This window comes from Heterodontus francisci, chromosome 11 (assembly GCF_036365525.1).
Source record: "Heterodontus francisci isolate sHetFra1 chromosome 11, sHetFra1.hap1, whole genome shotgun sequence".
Lineage (NCBI taxonomy): Eukaryota > Metazoa > Chordata > Chondrichthyes > Heterodontiformes > Heterodontidae > Heterodontus > Heterodontus francisci.
The window spans coordinates 20,252,016-20,264,218 of NC_090381.1; positions in this window are offsets into that span (position 1 = coordinate 20,252,016).

The following is a 12,203-nucleotide window of genomic DNA, read 5'->3' on the forward strand; positions in this document are numbered from 1 at the left end:
TATGAACTATATGAAGAAACACATTGAAGTTAATAGAAAGTAAATCCAAGTGAGAGGTGGTGCAAAACAGGCAGTCGATCTAATTCCGTCAGTTTCCTGTCATGCATGTTAGGCTAAAAGTAACCCCAAGTGTGGTTGAGTTGGACTCAGACCTGACCCCAGACCCAAGAAAGACGCCAATTATGCTTCTGTGTATTCCTGGGTTGAGTACAAAAATGGATTCTGGTTAATGCATGGGTCTGAGGTAAATCCCATTAGAGTTTGTACTTTCACAGATGGCTAAAGTCCCCACACTGTCCCCAATCCACTGAAACCACAAGTGCCTCTATCTCTGTCACAATGCTTCAAAACAGCACCAGTTGCAACCAATCATTAACAGGAGCCTTTCATTGACATCACTGCTGTGATCTGGGCAGTGTGGGGGTACTGGAGTCAGTCTTAACATTCATCTTGTCAGATATGAGCAGGAAGTTGAACTACTCTTTGAGGAGGACACAAACATTTTCCTGATAATGTCAGTGTTTTGTAACTTCCTCTTTTGATTTGAATCATGTGCCTTTTAATGATCACACTGGCTCTGAGGAAAGAGATTTAAAAAGGTTTCTGAGCAAAGGCCACGATTGTGAAGAAAAATTGCCAGTTCAGGCAGAGTTGTTATTTCAAAGTTTAAATTATTTAACAGAGGCCACCATGTTTCCAGAAAGAAATTTGAATTATTAAGCTATCTGCTGTGCCCTTTCTTAGTAATACTGGGTGTGAAAAGAGCCAGGTTTAAACTTCACTGAACCCTGAGCTAAACCACAGCTTCACTCCTGCCCATCCCCCCTTCAACCACACTTGCTATTTAAAAAGCCATGGGTCTGATTCTTCCCAATTTAATCATTCTGCCATAAAAACAGATGTGAGTAAATTGAGGTGTAAGGAGTAACGGACAACTTGTCCGAGTTTAGCTTTGCTCGGAGGAGTGGCCCATCCACAAAAATTAATGAAAAGAAAAAGACAAAGCCCCGTCAAAGACTTAGTGGCATTAATGAGATTTTAAAATCTCGCCAGGGAAGGGTAATTTAGCAGCGATTGCAGTCTACATCACAGCACAGGAGAAAGAGAAGGAGCTGGTCTAGATGTACAGCAGGCCGAGGAGTAGATGGCAAGTTCCAGGCAGTGGACATGTGGGAAGAAGAGCACCCTAGGGTAGGTGTTTTACCAGCAGGGAGGCTGTGACTGAGGTCGTTCAACCACTGTCTATAATTTTTGGAGAAAGAAAAACAGAAAATGCTGGAGATACGCAGCAACAACATTAACACCTTGCACTTATAGAGCACCTATAACATAATAAAACATCCCAAGGCACTTCCCAGAGGCATTATCAAACAAAATATAACACTGAGCCATATAAGGAGATTTTAGGGCAGATGAGCAAAGGTTTGGTCAAATAGGTAGGTTTTAAGGAGCATCTTTAAGGAGGAAAGAGAAGTAGAGAGGAGAAGAGGTGTAGGGAGCAAATTCCAGGCAACTGAAGGCATGGCCACCAATGGTGCAGTGATTGAAATAAGGGATGCTCAAGAGGCTGACATTAGAGGAGTGCAGATATCTTAGAGGATTGTGGGGCTGGAGGAGATTAGAGAGATAGGAAAGGGTGAGGCCATGGAGAGATTTACAAATAAGGATGAGAATTTTAAAGCCAAAGATTTGCTTGACCAGGAGCCAATTAGGTCAGCGAGCACAGGGGTGATGAGTGAACGGGACTTGGTGCGAGTTAAAACATGGGCAGCAGAGTTTTGGATGACAAGCTTACAGAGGGTAGGATGTGCGACACCTGCCAAGAGTGTGTTGGAATAGTCAATCCAGAGGAGGTCATTGTGACTTTGATAAGAGTACTGTGGCAGGGGCGAAGACCTGGAGGGATTCAAACATGGAGTATCAGGAAAGGTGTGCTCATATTTGGGAGGTAACAACACATTCAAGGACTTTGAAGAGGAAAGTCTAGAGGTAATAAAGGCATGAATTAGAGTTTCAGTAGCAGATGATCTGAGGCAGGAGCGGAGTCAAGCAATGTTACAGAGGTGGTCTTATTAATATGTGGTTGGAAGCTCAGACAGTTGCCAGGGAGATGGATGGAGGCAGTGGCCAGGGAGCTTTGGTCCTCCCAATATTTAATTGAAGAAAATTTCTACTAATCCAGTACTGGATGTCAGACAAGCAGTCTGACAATTTAGAGACAGTGGAGGAGTCAAGAGAAATGGTGGTGAGATAGAGCTGGGTGTCATCAGTGTACATGTGAAAACTAACACTCAGCTTTCGGATGATGTCGCTGAAGGGCAGCACATAGATGAGAAATAGGAGGGGGCCAAGGATCGATCCCTGGGGTACACCAGAGTTAACTGTGAGAAGCCATTGCAGTTGATTCTCTGGCTATGTTTAGATAAGAATGGAAACAAGCGAGTGCAGTCCCACCCAGAATGACAGTGGAGAGGCTTTGGAGGAGGATGGTGTGGTCAACCATATCAAAGGCTGCAGACAGGTCAAGAAGGATGAGGAGGGAAAGTTTATCTTTGTCACAGTTACATAGGATGTCATTTGTGACTTTGATAAGAGCCTTTTCGGTACTGTGACAGCGTGAAAACCTAGAGAGATTCAAACATGGAGTTCCAGAAAAGGTGGGCACAAATTTGGGAGGTGACGACACATTCAAGGGCCTTGGAGAGGAGTGGGAGGTTGGAGATGGGGCAGTAGTTTGCAAGGATGGAGGGATCAAGGGATTTTTTTGAGGACAGGAGTAATGATGGCAGTTTGAAGGAGAAGGGGAGAGAACCATTAACAAAATCAGCTAACATGGGGCCAGGAAGGGAAATTGGGTGGTCAGGAGTTTAGTGGCAACAGGGTTAAGAGAGCTGGAGGTGGGTCTCATGGACAAGAGAGAGCATGAGGGGAGATAGGAGAGAGACTGGAGAAAGATACAAATTCAGGGCGAGGGCAGGGGTGAACTTAGAGGAAGTTTGGTCGAGTGGACGCGGGGAAGGGAGGCAAATGGCAGAGGCAGCTGATTAGATAGTCTCAATCTTCATGACAAAGAAGTCCATGAGCTCCTCACACTTATTGTTGAAGGTGAGGGTGGAGAGAACAGAGGAGAGGGGTTTAAGAAGACGGTTTGCAATAAAGAAAAGAAGCCAGGGGTTATCTTTGCAATCCAGGATGAACCTAGTGATAAGATTCCACAGATGAAAGCAGGACCCAATAATGCTTTATTGGGTCCAGACAGATCTGGCAGTGCATGGCTAAGCCAGTTTTCTGCCTTAGTCTACATACCTTGGACTTAAGTGAGCAGAGATGAGGGCCATACCAGGGTCAGGCAGCATCTATGAAGGGAGAAACAGAGGGTAATGGGCTGGATTTTATGAGCCCCCCAAGATGGGTTCGGAGGCAGGGGGACCCATAGAATTGTAATGGGAAGCAGGGGGTGGAAGGCCTGTCACCTCCCAATCACCAAGCAATTTTGTTGGGGATGGATAGGTCAATAACGTCCTTCCCACCCTGAGGTCAACTGAGGCCTATACGTAGCCTATTAATGACTGCTTAAGAGCCTCTTCCTGTCGCTGCTGGGATTTATCCAGCAGTGGGGGTGGGGGCCTCCACCATGTGGGAAGATCGCCCAGTAAAACAAGGCATCCTCTCTGCGGGCTTTGGGGGGGAATCCCTTCTCTGTGGGCAATCTGTAGCCCACAGAGGGGCCCCGTGGGAAAAACACCACCTCCCTGGACTCCCCTCCCCCTAAATTTAATGCGCACCCACCCATGCCTCCTCACCGGGGCCTTCCACCCGCCTCACCTACCTCGGGTCCGTGCTCGACTGCTGGGCCTGGGTACAAGGCCTCTGCAGTACCAACAGTGGCCACCACTCCCGGTAGCACTGCCGATACTGCTGAGCTGCTGGTCCTGTGATTGGCCGGCAACTCTTGGAAGCGGAATCCCTGTCTTTAAAGGGATGGAGATCCCGGCGCCCAGTTCAGTGCCGGAACAACATAAGATCGCGCTGGGGGGCTCAGAAAGGCTGAGGCGGGGTCTCCCCTGCCTTTTCAGCCAGGCGCTGGGAGCCCCTCCAGCGCCATAAAATCCGGCACCCCGTTTCAGGCCAATGAACTCTCATGGGAACTGAGCCAGGAAAACAGGAGGAAAAAGAATTTGTGTGAACTTGAAGGCACCGTTGGAGAGAAGGATCGTTAGTAAGTTTTTGAAGATGGGACAGGAGCTGGAGGTGGCATTCCAGAGGTCAGAGATGGACTTCCAGTCCTACATATCAGATATATAGCACAGAATATTGCAGTAAAATTAGTTCATATGTCAAAAGCTGCATAAGAATACTGCATTCAGTTCAAGGGCTGCACAAAGGAGGAGCTGGGGCCTGTAATTTACATCTGATTCATCAGTAAGCAAAATCAAACTGCTACTGACTGCCCTGTCATCAAAGGTCATCACCCCAGCCCCCCAGCCTTACTCAAGATAATAAAATGGCACGTATGAAGGAGGCACTTCAAACCATTTGATCTCCACCTTTCAGCATACCAACCCAGTCCTCTGACTGTGCCCCAGTCCCAACTAACCTGTTTAGCAAGTCAAACCAGCTGCTGATCACCCTCTGTGTAAATGCCTCCTCATGTCTATCCTGAAGTTGTGCCCTTCACTTCTAATCCTGTGCCCTTTGCCTTCTAATCCCATGCCTGTCGCACCCCCCCCCCCCCCCCCAAACCTGTCCCCTACACCCACTAATCCTGTGGCTTTCACACTGATCCTGTGTGCCTCATGCCTAACCCTGTGCCCTTCAGCCCCAAACCTGTCCTCTGCGTCCCCTAATCCTGTTCTCGTCACCCACTAATCCTGTGCCTTTCACCCACTAATCCTGTGTCATCTTAGTCTGCTTCCAGAAATGATCTGAATGATTACCCGGTAGAGTGTCTCAGAATTGCACCATGGAATAATGGGACCACACTGTGAGCTCCTGGTGTCCAGCTTGCCAGCTGATTTCCAAATTGGGAGGCCAGGCCCTCAATGCAGGAAGAGAAAAAATTATACTTACATACAGATTTTATGGAAGATGAGTTAGGACCTTAGGAAAAGGAGGAGGCCATTCAGCCCTTCGATCCTGTTTCACCATTCAATCAGATGATGGTTGATCTGTATCTTAACTCCATCTACCCGCCTTGGTTCAGTAACCCTGCCTAACAAAACTCTAACAATCTCAGTTTTGAAATTTTCAACTGGCTTCCAGCCTCAACAGTTTTTTGGGGAAGAGAGTTCCAGATTTATGAAACCCTTTGGGGTGAAGAAGTGTTTCCTGACATCACCCCTGAATGGCCCAGCTATAATTTTAAGGCTATGCCCCTTCGTTCTGGACTTCCCCAGAGGAAAGAGTTTCTCTGTATCTACCCTTTCAGTTCCTTTAACATTTACCTCAATTAGATCACCCCTTAAGCTTCTATACTTGAGGGAATACAAGTTTAGACCATGCAACCTGACTTTGTAATTTAACCCTGGCTCAAGATGCCTTCTCTTCAAACTGGAAAATCAGAAAGAACAGTCAACTATTAATCAATGGGTCACATCTTGTACACAGACACCCAGGGATACATGTGACTCAAGGTCAGAGGGCTGAAAGTAGCCCCTTGGACCCTATTACAAGCACCAGTGGCTTGGGGAAAGAGGCCGATTATTGAGCCATTAAAGTTGCAGAATCGGGGTTCATGAGTCGCCTAGTCATGCTCAGTTGAAAGTTTATGAACCTGTGAAAGCTGTCTGCTTTAGGGGCATTTTACTAGCAGATTCTTGGCCCTGCCGATTCACCCTGGGTTAAAATGCCGCAATTTGGATCCTTGCCATCATGGTCATATTAGACCGTTGCCACTGAAGTTTCTTTGTATAGTTGCTTCATTGTTTGTATCTGTCACACCTGCTGCACATGTGCAGTGAAAACAGGAAACTAAAGGCTTCCGTTTCTGTTTTCAGACTGAACTTCATCCAGAAATTATTGAGCTCACTGAGGCTGAAAATCTCTGCTGAGTCTTTCACTGATGAGACCATTCTGGGCAGATTGTTTGCAGCAATGGGACCAATATTCTTTTCTTTCCTTTAATTCCTCCTTTTATGGAGGAAGCCGGGCCGGGAATTGCCTCAGAGCAGCTCCTGGAAAAAAACCCCGGCGAGGTGATGATGGTGGAGCAGGAGCAGATCCAACCAAATTCCCAACCTGACTTACACCGACACATGGTTTGCGTGGCCTCCATCAGTGTTTCAGTATCTCTGCAGCAAAAAAGGAATTAACTTGTATTTATACAGCACCTTTCATTACCGCAGGACCCCTCCCCAAAGTGCATTGCAGCCAATGAAGTAGAGCACTGTGCACAGTTCTGGTTTCCATAATACAAAAATGATATAGAGGCACTGGAGAAGGTGCAAAAAGGGATTTACTAGAATGATACTGAGTGGTTATACCTATCAGGGAAGACTGAATAAGCTGGAACTCTTCTCTAGAAAAGCGAAGGCTGAGGGGTGACCTGATAGAGCCTTGTGAAGTTATGAAAGGGTTTGATAGGGTTGACATAGAGAAGGTGTTCCCACTTGTTGGGGAGACCAGAACTATGAGCCATAAATATAAGATCTTCCCTCTTTTGGGCCTCCTTATCTCGAGAGACAATGGATACGCGCCTGGAGGTGGTCAGTGGTTTGTGAAGCAGCGCCTGGAGTGGCTATAAAGGCCAATTCTGGAGTAACAGGCTCTTCCACAGGTGCTGCAGAGAAATTTGTTTGTTGGGGCTGTTGCACAGTTGGCTCTCCCCTTGCGCCTCTGTCTTTTTTCCTGCCAACTACTAAGTCTCATCGACTCGCCACAATTTAGCCCTGTCTTTATGGCTGCCCGCCAGCTCTGGCGAATGCTGGCAACTGACTCCCACGACTTGTGATCAATGTCACACGATTTCATGTCGCGTTTGCAGACGTCTTTATAACGGAGACATGGACGGCCGGTGGGTCTGATACCAGTGGCGAGCTCGCTGTACAATGTGTCTTTGGGGATCCTGCCATCTTCCATGCGGCTCACATGGCCAAGCCATCTCAAGCGCCGCTGACTCAGTAGTGTGTATAAGCTGGGGATGTTGGCCGCTTCAAGGACTTCTGTGTTGGAGATATAGTCCTGCCACCTGATGCCAAGTATTCTCCGAAGGCAGCGAAGATGGAATGAATTGAGACGTCGCTCTTGGCTGGCATACGTTGTCCAGGCCTCGCTTCCGTAGAGCAAGGTACTGAGGACACAGGCCTGATACACTCGGACTTTTGTGTTCCGTGTCAGTGCGCCATTTTCCCACACTCTCTTGGCCAGTCTGAACATAGCAGTGGAAGCCTTACCCATGCGCTTGTTGATTTCTGCATCTAGAGACAGGTTACTGGTGATAGTTGAGCCTAGGTAGGTGAACTCTTGAACCACTTCCAGAGCGTGGTCGCCAATATTGATGGATGGAGCATTTCTGACATCCTGCCCCATGATGTTCGTTTTCTTGAGGCTGATGGTTAGGCCAAATTCATTGCAGGCAGACGCAAACCTGTCGATGAGACTCTGCAGGCATTCTTCAGTGTGAGATGTTAAAGCAGCATCGTCAGCAAAGAGGAGTTCTCTGATGAGGACTTTCCGTACTTTGGACTTCGCTCTTAGACGGGCAAGGTTGAACAACCTGCCCCCTGATCTTGTGTGGAGGAAAATTCCTTCTTCAGAGGATTTGAACGCATGTGAAAGCAGCAGGGAGAAGAAAATCCCAAAAAGTGTGGGTGCGAGAACACAGCCCTGTTTCACACCACTCAGGATAGGAAAGGGCTCTGATGAGGAGCCACCATGTTGAATTGTGCCTTTCATATTGTCATGGAATGAGGTGATGATACTTAGTAGCTTTGGTGGACATCCGATCTTTTCTAGTAGTCTGAAGAGACCACGTCTGCTGACGAGGTCAAAGGCTTTGGTGAGATCAATGAAAGCAATGTAGAGGGGCATCTGCTGTTCACGGCATTTCTCCTGTATCTGACGAAGGGAGAACAGCATGTCAATAGTCGATCTCTCTGCACAAAAGCCACACTGTGCCTCAGGGTAGACGCGCTCGGCCAGCTTCTGGAGCCTGTTCAGAGCGACTCGAGCAAAGACTTTCCCCACTATGCTGAGCAGGGAGATTCCACGGTAGTTGTTGCAGTCACCGCGGTCACCTTTGTTTTTATAGAGGGTGATGATGTTGGCATCGCGCATGTCCTGGGGTACTGCTCCCTCGTCCCAGCACAGGCATAGCAGTTCATGTAGTGCTGAGAGTATAGCAGGCTTGGCACTCTTGATTATTTCAGGGGTAATGCTGTCCTTCCCAGGGGCTTTTCCGCTGGCTAGGGAATCAATGGCATCACTGAGTTCCGATTTGGTTGGCTGTATGTCCAGCTCATCCATGACTGGTAGAGGCTGGGCTGCATTGAGGGCAGTCTCAGTGACAGCATTCTCCCTGGAGTACAGTTCTAGGTAGTGTTCAACCCAGCGGTCCATCTGTTTGCGTTGGTCAGTGATTATGTCCCCCGATTTAGATTTGAGGGGGGTGATCTTCTTGATGGTTGGCCCAAGAGCTCTCTTCATGCCATCATACATTCCTCTGATGTTTCCGGTGTCTGAGGCCAGCTGAATATGACTGCATAGGTGTTGCCAGTAGTCGTTTGCGCAACGCCTAGCTGTTCTTTGTGCAGTACTTCTGGCTGCTTTAAGTGCTGCGGATGTTAAATCGCTGGGGGCTTTCTTGTAGTTCAAAAGTGCAATGCGCTTAGTGGCTATGACAGGTTCCAGCTCTTCATTATGAGATTGAAGTTATGAAAGGGTTTGATAGGGTTGACATAGAGAAGGTGTTCCCACTTGTTGGGGAGACCAGAACTATGAGCCATAAATATAAGATAGTCACCAATAAATCCAATAGGAAATTCAGGATAAGCTTCTGTACCCAGAGAGTGATGAAAATATGGAATTCGCTACCACAAGGAATAGTTGAGGCGAATAACATAGAGGAGGATAAATAATTATATTGAGGAGGCTATCTGACACCAAGCCATATTAGAAGACATTCGGTCAGATGACCAAAAGCTTGATCAAAGAGGTAGGTTTTAAGGAGCGTCTTAAAGGAGGAAAGAATGGTAGAGAGGTGGAGAGGTTTAGGGAGGGAATTCCAGAGCTTAGGGCTTAAATAGCCAAAGGCACAGCCATCAATTGTGGAACAATTAAAATCAGAGATGCTCAAGAGGCTGGAATTAGAGGATGGTTGTAGGGATGGAGGACATTACAGAAATAGGGAGGGGCCAGGCCATGGAGGGATTTGAAAACAAGGAGGAGAATTTTAAAATTGAAGCATTGTTCAAGCAAGAGCCAGTGTAGGTCAGCGAGCACAGAGGTGATGGGCGAACGACATTTGGTGTGAGTTAGGACACGGGCAGCAGAGCTTTGGAAGCCCTCAAGTTTAGGGAGGGTAGAATGTAGGAGGCCAGCCAGGAGTGCATTGGAATGATCAAGTCTGGAGCAAACAAAGGCATGAATGAGGGTTTCAGCTGCAGAAGAGCTAAGGCAGGGGCAGAAGCAGACAATGTTATAGAGGTGAAAATAGTGATAGCGCTCTTAGTGATGGTGTGGATATGTGGTCCAATGCTCATTTTGGGTCAAATATGACACTGAGGTTGCAAACAGTCTGGTTCAACCTCAGACAGTTGCCAGGGAGAGGGATGGAGTTGGCAGTGAGGGAAGGAATTTGGAGCTGGGACCGAAGACAATGGCTTCAGTCTTCCCAATATTTAATTGGAGGAAATTTCTGTTCATCCAGTACTGGATGTCAGACAAGCAGACTGATAATTTAAAGATAGTGGAGGAGTCGAGAAAGGTGGTAATGAGGTAAAGCTGGGTGTTGTCAGTGTACATGCAAAAACTGGCATTGTGTTTTTGGATGATGTCACCGAGGGGCAACATGTAGATGAGAAATAGGAGGGGGCCAAGAATAGAACCTTGGGGGACACCAGAGGGGATTGCATAGGAATGGGAAGAGAAACCATTGATGGCGATTCTCTGGATATGATTAGATAGATAAGAATGGAAACAGGCGAATGCAGTCCCACCCATCTGGACAACAGTGGAGAAGCAATGGAGGAGGATAGTGTGATCAACTGTGTCAAAAGCTGCAGACAGGTCGATAAGGACAAGGAGGGATAGTTTGCCTTTGTCACAGTCACATAGGATGTAATTTGTGACTTTGGTAAGATGAGTAACAGAGGGAAAGAGTAACAGATACACAGGGACAGGATTACAGAGGGAAAGAGAGCAACGATATATGAGATTACAGAAATAAATAAACTTGTTTAGAACCTATATAGTGTCTTTCAGAACCTCAGGACATCCCACAGCACTTTAAACCAATGAAATGTAGTCACTGTTGTAATTTAAGAAATGTGGTAGTTGAATTACGCACATCGAGCACCCAGAAACAGCAATGTGATAATGACCAGATAATCTGGTTTTAGTGATATATTGGCCAGGAAACCAGAGAGAAATCCCCTGCTCGTCCTTGATATAGTACAATGGGATCTTTTACATTTACCTCAGAGGTAGGAGTGTGACCCAGTCAGCCACAGCTGAGTATGCTTGGGATTTATTAAGCTGAGTGAACATTTTTGAGTATGTTCAGTTAGAACGTGTTCTCAGAACCATGCAATTGAATTCTGCTAACTGGTAGGGTTACATAAACTGATCTTGTTTACAGATTTCTTCTGACTTGGGCGTTGTGTAAACTAAGTTTGCACTGTTCTGGGCAGGGCTTAGATAAGTTAAATTGCTGAATGTGTCAAAATCAAGTTTATGTTTTTGTTCAGTGGAATCTGCTAATATTTCTGTGAAGTATTACATGAGACTGCTAAGTGTTTGGTGTTTTTGCAAGTTTAATTTGTGGGTTTCTGGGCGATGGAGGGGTTAGTTAAGTTAATCTTGCTATATATTCATGTGTTGTGTGATCTGGGGTTACTATGTGTCCCTATAACTTGTTGGATGATCTCTGTGTTTGGCAGTCTCACTGTACATTCCTGGGTTGTCCATATGGCGTTTCATTTTGGAGGATACTGAACTGGTTGATTTAATTGATGGAAGGCAAAAGATTGAGTTTGTTCAGTGATGCACTCCAATTCTTTTCAGTATTTGAGGGGTTTTTAATTGTCAATCTATTGATATATTTTGAAGGTGACTGGTGAAGAGTGATCCACAACTATTAGTAGCTACCAAAACCCTGCAGGAAGTGTTTTAAAATATTAGAAATATAATCCTGACACTTGTAACCTAACGTGCCTGTCAAGAAATGGACAGGATTGAGTGGAGGAGACAGGGGAGAGGGGTCAAGAAAGCAGTCTTCAGTAGAGGAAAGAAGTCAGGGTTATCTTTGCATTCCAGGATGATCCTGGAATAATGAGCAGTTTTGGCAGATGAGAGCAGGACCTGATAGTACTTTATGTCTGGGAAGTGAAAGACCCAATTCACCAAGTGACCAACTTTCCCATTAGAAACCACAGGCCTTTGTCCCTCACTCCCTGCCCACATGGGTGAAAAGACAGTATTCTAACACACCCTATAACAATCAGTGCTTCAATAAGATGAGTTTCTAGAACTCCATCTACATCATTAGAAATTATAAATATCCTGTGAGAATGTGGGTAATGCAGTGAATTAAACACATGCCTTTCTTGTATGGCACCTAGGTCAAAATCAGGTCAAAATCAACAGGGCAAAGTTTCCTCTTTCTGTTGGCTATAAGGGTCCCATACAATGTAAGGGAGGGAGCCTGAATCCCATCCTCGAGGGTGTTGGCCTACAGTAAAAAGCTGTGCCGGCTTCACAATCTCACTCAAAGGGGCGGCAGGATGCTGGTGTGTGGGCAAAGTTACAAGTGAGCAGTAGGTCATGTTCTTCTGAGGTTTGGGTTCAAATTCCTTGTTGCGAAGCAGTAGAAAAAAAAACATACTCTGAGTCGGGCTGGTCTGCTTGATGTGGACACCGGAGTTAATGCATTAACCCTTTCAAATGAATGGGTTAGAATCAGCGCAATGATCAGAAAAGCAAACAGCACTGTTCAAACTGGGAAAGTGTTCCATTTACCAGCACTGACCCACTGCACATTCTCAGGC